Genomic DNA, 16,189 nt, shown 5'->3' with positions numbered 1-16,189 from the left:
CCTGCGAGCTATTCAGGCTGCGGTGGGGTGTGACCCTGATGTCCAGATCGACCATTTTCGTCTGACCAAGAAGTGTGGTTGCCTGCTGCTGGTTTTTTACCTCGACGAGCACTTCACCTGTGCGTTGTTTTTTGGCATTATAGGTTTTCCCAATTATTCCATCAAGGTATTTTGTAATCAAAAATACTGATTGTGAAGCAAGAGGGCGGGCTGTGTCAAGAGATTCGATAACAAGGAAACGAGAGTATTTGTCTGGCTTTGGGAAGCTCATGCTTGGAAGTGGAGGGAAAGATACTTCGGTGCGGCCCCTTTTCAGGGACCGATCACGTTTGGAGGGGGGTTTTGAATTTTCCATACAGCATAGAAAAAAAGCAGGGGACGGGGGCACTTTCTTCTCAAACCTTACCCTGATAGCCTGAGAGGTCCCGGAGCTCCCTGCGTGGTAAACAGACACGGAGCCCATCCGCCGGAGCTTGACCTAGGCTCCGACGGCCACCGTTTGAGGCTTCTATCCTTAACCTTTAAACACATCACCACGGTACTTTACAGTTTATGTTGGGGGCTCGGGGTCCTTGGTGTCGCCAACGCCGTCACCATGAATACTCAAGGTGCCCCGTGCGGGGTGTACGGAGACCGGCTGCCAGTCAAAGTACTCTCCGGTATCATGGACCAGTCGACGCGAGTCCCTCCAGAGGCATCTGGAGGCAGACCACGGCGTTCGAATTCGAGAGACGGTGAACATCTGCTCACACTGCCGAGAGACACTTGGAATCCGGGCGACCACACATGTATGCAGTACCGGTGCGTCCATTCATGCAGCCCCAACACGGCAACGGCACGCCTGCCCAGAATGTGACCAAACATTCCCATCAAAGAAAGGCCTAAACAATCACCAGCAATGGCACCGGAAGGAGGCAGCCAAGGCAAGCCGAACAACGACAAGCCAGGCTTCAGCATCAACATTGACTGGTTCGACAACCCCGCACGGGGCACCTTGAGCAATCTTGGTGACGGTACTGGCGATACCACGGACCCCGAGCCCCCAAACATACGCTGGATCCAACCGTGGCAATGTGTTTATAGGTGGAGGGTTAGAAACCACGAACGGTGGCCGTCGGAGCCCAGGTCAAGCTCCGGCGGATGGGCTCCCTGTCTGTTCACCAGGCAGGGAGCTCCGGGACCTCTTTGGCTACCAGGGTTTTTAGATGTCTGTACATCATCGTCATTTTCTGACGTTATACCACCATGGCAACTGCAGCCTGTTTGTTGTGATGTTTCTTTCATGAAAATAGATAAAAACAGGGTTCCGAGAGCTGCGATTCTGCAGCATTTCTTGTCGCTTCAGGATAAATATAAATGTGCCGAATTCTATAGCGATGCCTCGAAAACTTCAACAACAGTGTCGTGCGCTGCTCATGGTCCCAACTTTATTGCTTGCAGAACCATGAGTGTAAACACCACTATCTTCTCTGCAGAAGCATATGGCATCTTACTCATCGTTCAGCACATTCTTAAAAAACAAATTCCTAAGTCCGTCATCTTCACAGACTCTTTGAGCGTTGTGCGTGCATTGTCTTCACACAGACCCAGGAAAAACCACATTGTCAATCTTGTCTTTAATTTCATAATGTCAATATATGCAAATAATTTTCAACTTATCCTGTGCTGGGTTCCAGGCCATGCTGGAATCGCGGGGAATGAGACCGCAGATGAAATGGCCGCCACTGCTGCACTTGCAAACACAATGGACATAACAACAATACCCTACACTCTCCTCAAGCCACACATCCGACAACACCTTCGCAAACATGGCAAGCTGACTGGAATACACAGACAGACAACAAGTTACACATAATAAAGCCACACTTAGGACAATACACTAGTGACTCACCCAACAGATTCACCGAAGTTGCCCTAGCTAGATTACGGATAGGCCACACACACGCGACACACTCCCATCTGCTCACTGGATCTCCAAGACCCCTGTGTAGCAGGTGTGGGGAGGGCCTATCCGTACTTCACATCCTCATTACATACAAAGCACTCCAGACAACAAGACGCAAGCACTTCCCTCAACTCTACAGACAACACATTCCACTACACCCAGCACTCTTTCTAGCGGATGATCCCGTGATTCCTGTGCAGCGCACTTTTAAGTTTCTCAGTGACATCAAGTTTTTACATCTCATTTCCTATCACGCGTAGTTTTTTAAAGCTTTATTTCGTACCACGCACCATCACAACCTGGCCCTTTACACCAGCCATCCTCACTGTCTTTTATTGATTTTACTTTTGTTCTTGCTTACTGATTTCAGTGTCTACGTTTTCACCTCTCATATTTAACCACTGTTTTGGCGCTCTTTGCCCCAGTTGGCCTTGCGCCATTAACATCCAACCATCATCATCATCACTGGTTCGACAAGCCAACAAGAGGTAACGGAAGAGACGCACCCAGCAGAAAGTCCACCCAATTCGGCTGGCCCAAGAACGTCCACCCCAAATCGCAATCCACCGGACAATCCACCGCACTCCACTAGACCGGAGAGCCCACGTGACAGCCACACTACAGAAGAGAGTGAAGGTACACAGGACAGCTACGCCGGCTCATCCCCCCCAACACCCACCACCTTAGTGTGTCATCAGCAGGGCACAAGCCAAATAGAATATCCCGAAGAGACACCAGAGCCTTCCGTGAGCATCATCCAACAAGAAAACCAAGAAGCGCCACTCTACGAACACACTAGAAGGCTCCGTCGAATTGCCACCGGACCAGTAAACGACCAAACGTGGCAAGAGAAGAGGCAACAACGATCATCGACGACGCACTCACGGTGGCCCAAAGGATCGTTAAGATAAAACAAACGAACGGCGACAGGCCGCCACGGAAACAGATTAACCCTGAGTGCGCTAATGACATCCAGAAATTATACAAACGCAACCGCCGCCAAGCAGTCCGGCTCATTTTAGAAGGCCCTCCAACACCATGCCCCATTCCCTGCATGCAGTTACAATAACACTTTGAGGAGTTCTGGGCTGAAAGGACGGCCAATAGGTCACTTCTGACAACAAGGCTACCAGCACCTGAGGCCGTCGATACACAACGGTTCCTTGATAAGGAGGTGGCAGCAAGGCTGATGAAATGTGAAAGCACGGCACCGGGGGCAGATAGATTGACGTACCAACACAGGAAGACCGTGGACCCGGAAGGGGCGTTCCTTGCCGCCACGTTCAATGTCTGCCTCCGGTTCCGCCGAACACCGGCAGCCTGGAGACACTCCAGAACAATATTGTTGCTAAAGAAAGGAGACCCCGCCGACCCTGCAAACTCCAGACCGATAAGCATCGGAAACACAATTGCCAAGCTTTATGCGGCATGTTTGGCATGACGTCTGCAGGAATGGATTTCGACGCACGCCGTACTTTCACGCTGCCAGAAGGGATTTCTGCCCTACGATGGCGTCTTCGAACATAACTTCATACTGACAGAGAGAATAGACGCCGTCCCTCACAATGCCCCCATTGATGCTGTAGGTGGTGCCGGCGCGGGCGAAGCCTTTACGGAAGTTATTCAAGAGCTCTATACAAAGAACACAACATCGGTGATGGGAGCTGACGGTACGACTGAACCCATTACAATTGCGTCAGGAATTCGCCAGGGGTGTCCGCTCAGCGGGCTCCTATTCAACTTGGTCGTCGACCCCGTGATCCGGGCAGTCCAAGGTGGAAGCGGCACCCACAACATACCGTATAAACCGGAATATAGGTCGAGTTTTTTTCCCGAAAAATCCGCACAAAAGTCACCCCTCGTCTTATATAGCGGTCATTGGCAGAATGTAAATCGTTGTCTGGCAACAATGTGCAAGCGCAGTCCGTCGCCATCGCCATTCGTGTCGGACTGCTCTCTAGCACTATCAGGCCTTTATTTGATTTCGCTTTTCTCTAGTTTTTCGTCTTTTACTCGTTTATTGCGCGTGCGTGCGTGCATTTCTGTACGTCTCTGTTCCAAGATGAGTGGCGGCAGTCGACGCCAGTTCACTGCGGCGTTTAAGCTGACGGCGATTGAGTCACCGAGCAGAATGGGAATATGGCGCGTTTCGGAGAAAAGTGTGCGGTACTGGCGGAGCCAGAAAGCTAAGCTGTGCGCGTGCAACCCCAGAAACCGATCGTTCCGTGGACGTCAAGCGGTGCACCCCGAGTTGGAGAACAAAGTGGCGGACTTCGTCCGGGAACTTCGTCCGGGAACTTCGCTCACGATCGCTCCGGAGGCCATGCGCGGACGGGCTCCGCGAACTGTACAATGAGTGAATGGCCGGCGAAAACAAAAAGACCTATACGAGCCGGTTGCGACCGTGTCAAGCTGGGTGTCCTTCTCTGGGCAGTCGCTGCCCGACGACATGGTTACACGAGCGGTCAGGAAGTGCTCCATCAGCAACGCGCCTGATGGCATGGAAGACGACAGTGCGAAGCAGTCATCCTCGGACGACTCTGAGAGCTCGGACGAGTGACTTCGGCAGGCATAGTGAGTGGCAGTGACGGACGGGCGTCGAAAATAAATATAGACATTGTGAGTGCGCTTCTGTGCCGAATTATTTTTTTTGTGAACTTTTCCCACCTCAAGGTAGGGGGTCGACCTATATACCGGGTCGACCTATAATTCAGTTTATACGGTATTAGCCTACGCGGACGATCTAATTCCTTTGGCCGACAGCCCCGAAGCCCTGCAGCAGCGCATTCGGACAATCGAGTCCCTGTCTGCGCAGTTAGGTCTCACGCTCAAACCATCAAAATGTCGAAGCCTGCACCTTTCGGGGAGCACGGCGGTCGGCACGCGACCAACAATGTTCTACGTTGCCGGAGTCGCCATACCGTACCTGAGCGACTTCGAAGGCCACCCATTCCTTGGACGACCGGTCGGGTACCGAGTTCTCAAAGACGACGGAACAATAAGAGATGCCATCCAAACAGGAGAGAAGCTTTTGAACTCGATGCTCGCACCTTGGCAACGTCTGGATGCGGTGAAAACCTTTCTTTTTCCCGCACTCAACTTTGCGATGCGGATGGGGGCATATGGGAAGGATGAGTGGAAAAAGATCGACGAAGCACTCCGCCCTCTCCTCAAGAAAACGCTCTACCTACCGGTAAACGCCACAAATGACTATCTGTATGGCAGCAGCAAGGGAGGTGCGGCAGGGATTCCGAATGCAGCTGAAACAAGCGATGCCTGCCGTATAGATGCTGCGTTCAAATTGCTATCCTCAGTGGATGCAGAAGTACGAGCGCTGGCACTCCAAGCGCTGTCAGACGTCGTCTCACGGAGGCTTAGAAGACCAGCCGAACAAGAAAACATGGAAGCGTACCTGACCGGCGACACGAAGGGTGACTTCCGGGCGACGTCAAGCCAAGCTACCACGGTATGGGCGGAGGCAAGGAAGGCGTCGCAGCGACTGGGAGTACAATGGGAGCTACATCCCAACGGCGCCCGAATCACCACCGGTGGAACGTCGCTTGCACCTAAACATCGATCCAAAGTAATGAAGACGATACGGAGCCACCTGGAATCGGAAGACGATGCCTCTCTCCATTCCAAGCCGAATTAAGGAAAGGTACTCCAGTGTGTCGCGGCGGATCGTGCGAGCTCACATTTCATGTGCACCGGTAACTACACACGCTTTACCGACTGGAGGTTTATCCACAAAGCGCGCCTCAACCTCTTGCCCCTGAACGCAGCACGGCCTTGGAACACCACCAGCGACAAATCCTGCAGGGTATGCGGAAGACAACCGGAAACCCTCCCACATGTAATTTGTTACTGCATGACCCACAGCACGGCTATGACCGACAGGCACAACCGAATCGTAAACAGAGTGAAAAACGCGGCAAAGAACAAGTTCACGGTGACGCATGAAAACACCGCCGTAGGAGACACAATGCTGCGCCCGGACTTGGTTCTAGCAAGAGGAGAAGAAGCAGTAGTCATCGACGTTTGTTGCCCATTCGACAACCGGCCCGAGGCCCTCCTCAAGGCCAGAGAACAAAAGGTCGAGAAATATGAACCGGTAGGCAGATGGCTCCTGCGAAGGTACCAGTAAGTAACGGTGAGTTCGGTAGTGCTTGGGGCCCTTGGCTCATGGTACCCGGCCAATGACCGCATTTTACGCCGGTTCTGCAGTCGCTCATATCTGAAGACGATGAAGAAGCTTGCAGTGAGCGAAACTGTGGCCTGTTCAAGTATACGCAATGCACGTGACGGGGAAGCGACAAACTCTCGACCTGCCAACGTGAGGAGATTCTGATGACCGCTTCTATCCAGCAACGGGATAGAAGCAATGCTTTTTCCCCTTTTCTCTTTTCTTTGTCATTTGTTGTTGTATTTGTTTTTTTTCCCTCTTTTTTATTGTTATTTTGTACTACTTGCTAGCTTTATGATATTGATGGGTTCATTTGTCTAATCCTTTGTTTTGTGTTACAGTTCATTTCAGATGCTAGCTTTGTTACAATTACTACTTTACTGCCAGTTACATTGTTAAGTGTATAATTTGCTAATATCGCGTTATTTGCTTGTATTTGCGTTGTCCTAATTTCTACCCCGTTGTGTATTGTTTGAAGCATTTAATAAAACTCTGTTCGCTTCTCGGCCTTTTGGCTAAGATCAAAGTGTAGTCAGGCCGAGAAGCAACAGCTCGAAAGGGTCGTCACTCTGCCCGAGCGCCCACCTGGCTCCCTGGACCTCTGGACCCCTGGCTTAGACACCACCACCCTCGACGGCCGCCAGCTTCACCGATCTGCTGCGGGCTGCTGTGGCTTCCTTGGGCCTCCGGCCTGGTTCCACTTGGCGGCCTGCTGTTCGGTGCATTGCCTGAGGAGGCCTCACGGTCCAGTGGTGCTCGCACCCAGGGCCAGAACCTCCCGAGCTGCAGAGAGCGCCAGCCACGCTGCGAGCTCATCGGGCTTGCCTGCCTGGGCGTGTCGCTGTGCCAGGCATTAGGGTGACATACCTGCACGACCCCCCTCTGCGGGGAAGGCATTGCGACCCCTGGGCACTGGGTTCTGACCCCCCGATCCTGCTGATCGCCACCCAGCCGCCTACGCTTGCCCGCAGCTGTGACGGCTGCATTCGTGATCCTCCAGCTTGTCCCTCAGGGCCTGCATGGTTCTACTAGACGCATCCTGCATACCTGAACCCCAGCCCAGACCCCGGTTCCCCTGTTGCGGGGTCTTGCAGACTGAGATTGTCTACCTGCTTTCTGTGCGATGTTTGGCCCTATGCAAATTCGATGAGCAGGGTGCATGATTGTTTGGGGTCATTATTAAGTCGGAGATACCGCTGTCGTTGGGTCGTCACGTGCATATGTTGCTTTGTGGTTCCTGCTGCCGTCTGTCTCTGCCCAATTTTTTCCCTCCTTGCTCAGGGCCGGCATCAGCATGGACCAGACTGGACCAGTGATCCAACAGCCTCAGGAGGACGACCCTTGCTCCGAGCCTGGGTACACCCCTCCCGAGGGCAGGCAGCCACTACGCACTGACAGCACACTCACGGTCTTCTTTCCTGCCCCATCTACATTCGACTGCACGGAGGAGGGATGCAAGGCCAGCTACTCCCCTGCAGCTTGGACCGCAAGGCGACAATCCCTGCAACGCCATCTCGAGAGGGAACACGGCGTCCGAATTGGTGAGACTGTCAACCGATGCTCACTTTGCGACTCAACATTAGGGACACGACCAACCGCACACAGTTGCCGCGCCGGAGGCACACTGAACGCTTTGCCAACAAGACAGCGTCACGGTTGCGCGGAATGCTCGATGTCATTTCCCTCTCGCAAGGGATTGCACAATCACACCCAACGGCATATCCGCGAGCAGACCAGACAAATGCGCTCCGCGCAACCTTACCAGCCGCAGCAGCAGCAGCTGCCCAACTTACTTGATCACACGACTGATCGGCAGGACTCCCAACACCCAGAGCCCCCCAGCAAGAAAATGATGACGTCTCACGCTCTTCCTGTCCCCTTGTGCTCGAAAGCCAACAGTTGGGTAGTCCAGAGACACAGGTTATGCCTAGGACGCCGTTACTCACTGCCACTCCCACACCTACCTCAAGCATGCCGGCATCCCCTTACACTTCCCCCTCGGCAGAACATGATGACGACTGTCCGCCGTTGTCGCTGGAAGGGGACGGTGAGGAGGAGACAGAACAAACCTCACAACAGGACGCTGCCACCGACCCCATCACACTGCAGGAGGTCAGCCTGGAAGAGGACGTACTGGCGCCCTATGTGGCCCAGCTACGGCGTTTGCGAGGCCAGCCTGCATATGATGAAGCGTGGGCACATTTTGAGGCAATTTTGGAGTCTGCCATTGCTGCGGCATCGAAGGCTGTCCGCCTCCCTATAGTGCCGCCAGAGGGAAGACCACGTCACCAAGTAAATGCCGAGAACCCTCAGCAAATCTGGAAGCTGTACAGACGAAACAGGCGACGGGCTGTGCGCCTGATTGTGGAGGTTCAACATGCCATGTGCCCAATCCCAGTCCCCACCCTCGAAGGTCACTTCTCCGCTGTCTGGGCTCCCAGGGAGGTCAACACCTCCATTTTTCGACACAAAGGGCAGGCTGAAAGCGAGGTGTGCATGACAGTATTCACTCCCGAGTAAGTGGCCGGAAGGCTAAGACGGTGTGAGAACACAACGCCAGGCGAAGACCGGCTTACGTATGAGCACTGGAGGAGCGTTGATCCCGAAGGCAACTTTCTCACAGCAGCATTCAACATCTGCGTTCATCACCGCCGTATACCAGATGTTTGGCGACGGTCAAGAACAGTGCCCATCCACAAGAAGGGAGAAAAAACTGACCCCACAAACTGGCGGCCAATTGCCTTAGGATGCACAATTGCGAAGTTGTACGCCAGCTGCCTGTCCTCTAAGATGCATCAATGGGTGTGTGATGAGGATGTATTATGCAAGTGCCAGAAGGGCTTCCTTCTATTTGATGGCGTATTGAACACAATTTCATCCTGCAAGAGCGGTTAGACGCGGCGAGAACCGGAGGGAGCGACATCTGCGTGGCGTTCTTGGATTTTGCGAACGCATTCGGATCGGTAGCACACAATGAGATCGTTGACGCTGTACGCTACGCCGGTGCCGGGGAAACCTTCACGGCCATAGTCGAAGACCTATACCGCGCAAATACGACAACCATCATGGCTGAAGGAGGGTTTACCGACCCCATCACCATTGCTGCTGGCATACGACAGGGACGCCCCCTCAGTGGATTACTGTTCAACATGGTGATCGATCCAATTATACGCGCAGTACAAGGCGGTGCTGGAAGGCATGCAATCCTCGCATACGCTGACGATCTCACGCCTATAGCTGACGACTGTGCCACTCTGCAGATGAGGATCAATACCATTTCAACATTATCTGAGCAGCTCGGATTGTCCCTCAACCCAGCCAAATGTCGTTCGCTGCATATTTCCGGGAAGTCACCTGTACGCACCCGCCCAACACCTTTTACCATACGAGATACAGCCATCCCTCGATTAGAGGACTTTGAAGATCACAAGTTCCTCGGCCGTCCTGTCGGGTTCCGCGTACTACCTCCGTTGTCCACGCTACACGACGCAATCAATTTGGGCAAGAGAATACTAACGTCGATGCTTGCGCCTTGGCAGCGCATAGATGCCTTAAAAACATTTCTTTTCCCTGCACTGAATTTTGAAATGCGAATGGGCACCACTAGGAAAAACAGCTGGAGGAAGCTCGACGACGCGCTTCGACCTCTAATCAAGCGCACTCTCTATGTACCAGCCAACGCCACCAACGACTACCTGTACGGAAGTGCCGACAAAGGTGCCGCTGGAATCCCAGTAGCAGCAGAGGTTAGCGATGCATGTCGTATTGACAACGCGTTTAAGCTACTGTCGTCTGTCGGCGCTGAGGTACGGCAGATCGCCTTGGATGCAGTCTCGCAGATTACATCCAAACGCCTCAGGAGAGCCGCAACCACTGAGGATGTAGAAGCATATCTATCGGGCGAGACCGAGGGTGATTTCAGAGCCACTGCTACGCAGGTACAGTCCGTTTGGACCGAGGCCCGTAAGGCCTCTCGGCGCCTTGGGGTCACCTGGACTTTACAAGCTGACGGGGCGTACATTCAGTGTGGTGGGGATTCCTTGGCCCCTCGCCACCGCCGGAAGGGTGTCCGCACGCTCCGCCAGATCCAGACGGCTGTCCACAATACCTCTCTTCAGCAACGCCCGAACCAAGGCAAGACTATCGAGTGCATCGCAGCTGACCGGGCAAGCTGTCACTTCCTAAGATCAGGGAAGTACACGAGGTTCTGCGACTGGCGATTCATCCACAGAGCCCGCTTAACCTCCTACCCTTGAATGGCGCTCGACCCTGGACCCCTGCCACTGACCAACGGTGCAGGAAATGTGGTCACAATCAAGAAACTTTACCACATGTCCTGAACCACTGCATGGTGCAGAGCAAGGCCTTGACTGATCGCCACAACAACATCGTCAAGCGAGTGAAGACTGCAGCACAGGGGCGGTTCACAGTGACACACGAAAATCGACAGGTGGGCGATTCCACTCTCCGCCCCGATCTGGTGCTCGCCCGTGGTGAGGAGGCAATTGTGCTGGATGTTTGTGTGCCATTTGAGAACCGCATGACATCTCTACATGACGCCCGCAGCAGGAATTTGAGAAGTACCAGCCCATCAAGCAGTATCTCCAACGACGCTACCGAAAGGTCACCGTGGATGCGATCGTGGTTGGTGCCCTTGGATCTTGGGATACCGCCAACGACAAGCTGCTACGCCGCCTCTGCTCCCGCCGCTACCTGAGACTGATGAAGAGACTAATAGTCAGCGAAACAATTGCGGCGTCTCGAGATATCTATGCACAGCACATCTCTGGTACAGCATAACCTCTGTGTGGTCGCTTGATGATCACAGCCACATGTAGTTCTCCCGGGGTTTTTAGTTGCTCTCTCTGCATTATGCAAACACTTTGTGTTTGTTTGATTGCTCGACCGCTGCTCAAATATGTTATCCCTGTTTGTTTTGTTTTTTCTTTTTTCTTTCTTAACTTCGTTATTTTGATTTGCATGTGAATTGGATTGCTGATTTGTTAACGTTTTCCTTTTTTTATCTTTTTCTGTTAAACTACCAGTGTTAAAATTATTTCTGATGTTATGTTTAGCGTTATATGACGTACTTCCATGTTATATCAGCGACTATATGCCTGTGTAAAATGTACTAAGCATTTGAATAAATATCTGACAAGGGTGTCACTCTGTCCGAATACGCCTGGACAGACTGCGGTCTAGACCCCTGGAACCTGGCGTCTCTACCCTGCTCCCTGGATCCTGCTGCCTGCTGCCCCTGGTGTTCCTGGCTGCTATCCTGCTACTGCTTGACCTGGTCCTGGCCTTGCCCTGGTCCTGCTCAGCAACAACCCCGTCCAGACCCCGGTCTGGACCCCTGGAGCCCACCGCCTCTCCTGCCCCTGGTGCTACTGGCTGCTGTGCGGCTATTGCTCGGCCCGGTCCTGGCCTGGCCCGACAATCTGGCCCATCCGACCCTGCGGCTCTCATGCGCGCATCTGAGGGCCCCAACCCTGACATAGACCCCGGTTCCCCTGCTGCGGGGTCTCTAAGGCTGGACTCAGGCCATTGGACCCTCGTCACATTCGTGAGGCCTGCCCGAATGCAAAACATCGTCGGATAGGAGCCCTCAACACTGCCAAAAAACCACGAACTCGAGGCTTAAACTTTGAGAGTACTGGCTCGCCAGTGTCCACCTAACCTGTGTTTGTTATGCGTCTCTTTGGCAGCCTTGCTCTGCACTACTTGCGTGTCTATTCTATGCATTCTTGTGTTGTTTGTTGCCCTACTGCAGTTTGAAATGCCCATGTATGTTTTTGCCACTGCCGATGCCTCTCCTCTCCTTCGCACATGCTAAAAGGTGTTCCTCCTACTCCCCAAGGACCGAACCATGGAGGATGAGGGACCTTCGGCCGATCTACCGGGCTCTGGGCCTCCTGCTGAGGGTGAACAACCGCAGCGATCGGGTGAGATACTGACTGTATTTTTTCCGGCCCCTACCACATTTTGTTGTAGGGAGGAGGGCTGCCAGTCTAAGTATTCTCCAGTATCGTGGACAAGTAGACGTCAGTCGCTACAGAGACATCTGGAAGCGGATCATGGTGTACGAATCCGCGAAACAGTAAACGTATGCTCACACTGCGGAGACACGCTCGGACGGCGACCAACCATACACGAATGTAGCACCGGTGCGTCCCTACACGCCATACCAACGCGTCAACGGCACGCCTGCCAGGAGTGCGAGCAAACATTTCCATCTAGAAAGGGCCTACAAAACCACCGCGAATGGCACCGAAAGGAGGCTGCCAGGGCAAACCAGGAAACAGCGGGCCAGGCGCGTCCACCCCAGCCTCCCAGGCATGACAGCCCACAATACCTACCACGGCAGACCACGCCAGGACAGACAGCCGAACCGGACAGCCGCCGTTAAGAGAGCAACATTTCCAGAGTGATGCCGCTCAACCTTACCGTGTGTCACCATCTCAGAACATGGAAACAGTGCCCCCGACACACCTGCAGCAGGAGGAGACGGGTACCGGCACCACCTCGACACGTTGCTCAAGTTCCCCCGTAGTGTCGACACCGTACTCAAGTCCACCTATGTTACGAACTGGGAGCAGTAGAGGCACACCAGGCACACCGACGGAAGAAATGGTAACAAGCGTGTCATTCATCACGCTCATCACGCCGGCCGGAGTGGTAAACGTCACAGTGGAATACAGCCACAAGCGACACGTTCTTCCTCTCTACGTTGTACAGCAGGAAGGCCCACCACTTTTTGGACGAGAGTGGCTACAGCACATCCAGCTCGACTGGGCAAGCCTCAAGGAGCTGCATGCCATCAAGACAGCGTCGCAAGCCTCACGGGATCCGCCTGCAGAACTCGAGGCACTTCTCCAGAAGTACAGTCATCTGTTCAGTGACGAGCTGGGAACAATTCAAGGTGATAAGGCACAACTTGATTTCAAAGATAATTAGGAGCCTAGGTTTATGAAGGCAAGACCAGTACCTTTTGCGCTCCAACCTTCAGTCGAAGAGGAAATTGGGAAGCTGACGAGACTGGGTATACTTTCGCCTGTCAGCAGTAGCAAGCACGCAACGCCAGTTGTATCAGTTATAAAGAGCGACGGGGCCATCAGGCTATGCGGTGACTTAAAATGACCGTAAATCCAATATTGCACACTGAACACTACCCTCTTCCCAGAGCCGACGAATTGTTCGCAGTCCTGGCAGGAGGCAAAAAGTTTTCGAAGTTGGACTTGAACCGAGCGTACCAACAGTTAGAGTTGGATGAGACTTCAAACGGGTATCTCACACTGAATACCCATCAAGGATTGTATGCAGTAAATCGCCTCCCTTTCGGAATTGCTTCGGCTCCGGCAATTTTTCAAAGAACTATGGATAACATACTGAAAGGCCTGAAAGGAATGACGTGTTACATTGACGACATCATGGTAACAGGAAAAACGGACGAAGAACACATGCGCAACTTGGAATCCGTGTTGCGACGCTTGTCTGAAAAAGGAGTGAAAGTGAAACCGGCCAAGTGCGAGTTCTTCAAAGATAAGCTGCAGTATTTGGGCCACATCGTAAGCGCCGAGGGAGTGCAACCAGCAGACGATAAAATCAAGGCTATAGTGCAGGCGCCACGACCAACTGATAAGCATCAGTTGCGGTCACTTTTGGGTCTTGTGAATTACTATGGAAAGTTCGTGCCCAACCTTTCCAGTGTTGTCTCGCCCCTCAATAGGATGTTGCGAAACGACGTTCCCTGGTCATGGAGCGACCAGTGCGAGTCAGCCTACCGGCAGGTGAAGGATCTCCTGTCGGCGCCCCCAGTGCTGACGCACTACGATCCCATCCTCGTCGCCATTACGTTGTGTTCATGCCAGGACGACAGACGAGGGCGGCACACCAACGCGGCAGGCACGGAAATGGTTTATTCCATTGTGACTAAATGGGTGCAACAAAAGAGAGAGAGCCTCGCTCCCAGGCGAGCTGCGTTTATATACAGAGAGGGGCGCTGTGGCCGAGAGTGCAGTGACATGTCACGTGGCCCAAAGGCGCGCAATACAACAAAGCGCCTTGCATCAACACAGGGCTCAACCCTTCAGCAAAAGCCCAACCAAGGGAACGTCATTGAGTGCGTTGCCGCGGACCGATCGAGTTCACACTTCATGCAGACTGGCCAATTCACACGCTTCAACGACTGGAGATTCATTCACAAAGCAAGGCTCAACCTGCTGCCCCTGAACGCTGCCCGCCCTTGGGCGAGAAGCGGCGACAAACGATGTAGAGTATGCGGAACTCAACCAGAAACGCTTCCGCATGTTCTCTGCCATTGCATGCGATACAGTCGTGAAATGACAGACCGCCACAACAAGATCGTGAAGAGGGTGAAGAATGCTGCTCTAAAACGCTTCACGGTGACGCACGCAAAACCAACCAGTTGGTTGCACAACGTTGCGCCCGGACCTGGTACTGGCAAGGGGAGAAGAGGCCCTGGTACTCGATGTATGTTGCCCCTTCGAAAATCGACGCAGTGCCCTACGCGAGGCCCGGGAGAATAAGATCAGAAAGTACGAACCACTACGTCAATACCTCCTCCGGAGGTTTCAACGGGTCACCGTGGATGCGGTGGTGGTGGGTGCGCTGCGGTCGTGGGATCCGGCCAACGACCGGGTCCTACGCCGCCTATGCAGCCGCAGCTACCTACGGCTTATGAAAAAGCTAGCGGTCAGTGACACCATCACCTGCTCCAGGGATATATATGTGACACATGTCGCCGGGCAGCCCCAGCACAGCCTGGAGTCAAAAGCAGTCGCCCCTTCTGGACCTTTTTTGGAGGCACAGCCCTTTCGAGAGAGTGGCTGGCCTGTTTGAATACTGTCGTTTCCTAGTAGTGTTTTTTTTGCTGCTGTTGTTGTTGTTGTTTGTGTCATTTCTATGCGTCTTTTTTCAATATTGATTCGCGGTTTCTACTGTTATTTCGTATTTAACCAGCTTGTGTTAGTTCCTTATTGTATGCATACTGCCTTGCTTATTGTATTAAGGATGCATGTTTACCGTTTTTCACGTGGAAACCCTATTGACGAAATGTGCTGTTATAACCATGTATAAGCCCTGTACATAATATTGCAAATAAAACTGTTTACGTCGGAAGGCAATGTTAGGGCACCTACTGACTTCGATCAGGAAGTTTATAGGTTTTGTGGGGAGCTCCCCCAAGTACCTGATAACTTGGCGGAGCTGTTAGCCAAGCCGGTTACGATGCCGGAGTTATGGGAAACCGTGCGGTCTATGAACGTGTCCTCAGCCCCGGTGCCTGACGGCCTTCCGTTGGGCTTTTACAAAAGGTTCTTTAACGTGCTCACAGACCCTTTGCTGGAGATGGTCAACAACTTCCTCGAGCATGTGCACAAGCCGGTTTCCTTTAACGAGGGCAGAGTAGTTTTACTAGTAAAACGGGGTGGCGAAGCTTCCGACCCGAAAGCTTACCGGCCTATTTGCCTCTTGAACACTGATTACAAGCTAGTCATCACCATACTAGCGAGGCGCATAGGCGAGACCCTGCCGCACGTAGTGAGCCAGGCCCAGGTGTGTAGTGTGCCAGGGCGCACCATCACTACGGCGCTTATAGGGATTTATTTACACTTGCGTCACGGACGGGAATTAGCGGCTGCTTCCTTTCACTCGATCAGGCGAAAGCCTTCGATCGGGTGGAGCACCGCTATTTGTTCGCCGTGTTGCGAGGGTTTGGTTACCCTTCCGAGTTAGTTGACAGGCTCCAAGAGCTCTACACAGGAGTCAGCGCGGCAGTGGTAGTTAATGGTAGGCTGTGCCCCAGCTTTGCAGTAGGACGAGGGATTAGGCAGGGATGCCCACTTTCCGCTCTCCTATTTGTGCTGGCCATTGACCCGCGTTTGCGTAGGATTCACTGCTCCCCCGATATTCGAGGCTTCCCGCTTCTAGGAAAGGAGCAGGTTAAGGTGTCCGCCTATGCAGATGACGTCTCCTTGTTCCTGCGGGACTCCGGCAGCTTCGTGGCGTTCACGCGCCTCTTTAACACCTACAGCGAGCTG

The 16,189-nt window shown here is 53.1% G+C and overlaps 1 pseudogene; it reads left to right on the top strand.

Moving 5' to 3' along the window:
- The first annotated feature begins 11,177 nt into the window (after positions 1-11,177).
- On the top strand, positions 11,178-15,972 carry LOC144149329 (uncharacterized; annotated as a pseudogene).
- Positions 15,973-16,189: the final 217 nt, after the last annotated feature.

This window comes from Haemaphysalis longicornis, unplaced genomic scaffold, assembly GCF_048455015.1.
Source record: "Haemaphysalis longicornis isolate Haplotype H1 unplaced genomic scaffold, Haemaphysalis longicornis Haplotype H1 scaffold_8, whole genome shotgun sequence".
In the NCBI taxonomy this organism is placed as follows: Eukaryota; Metazoa; Arthropoda; class Arachnida; order Ixodida; family Ixodidae; genus Haemaphysalis; species Haemaphysalis longicornis.
This window is presented reverse-complemented; position numbering and strand designations above follow the sequence as displayed.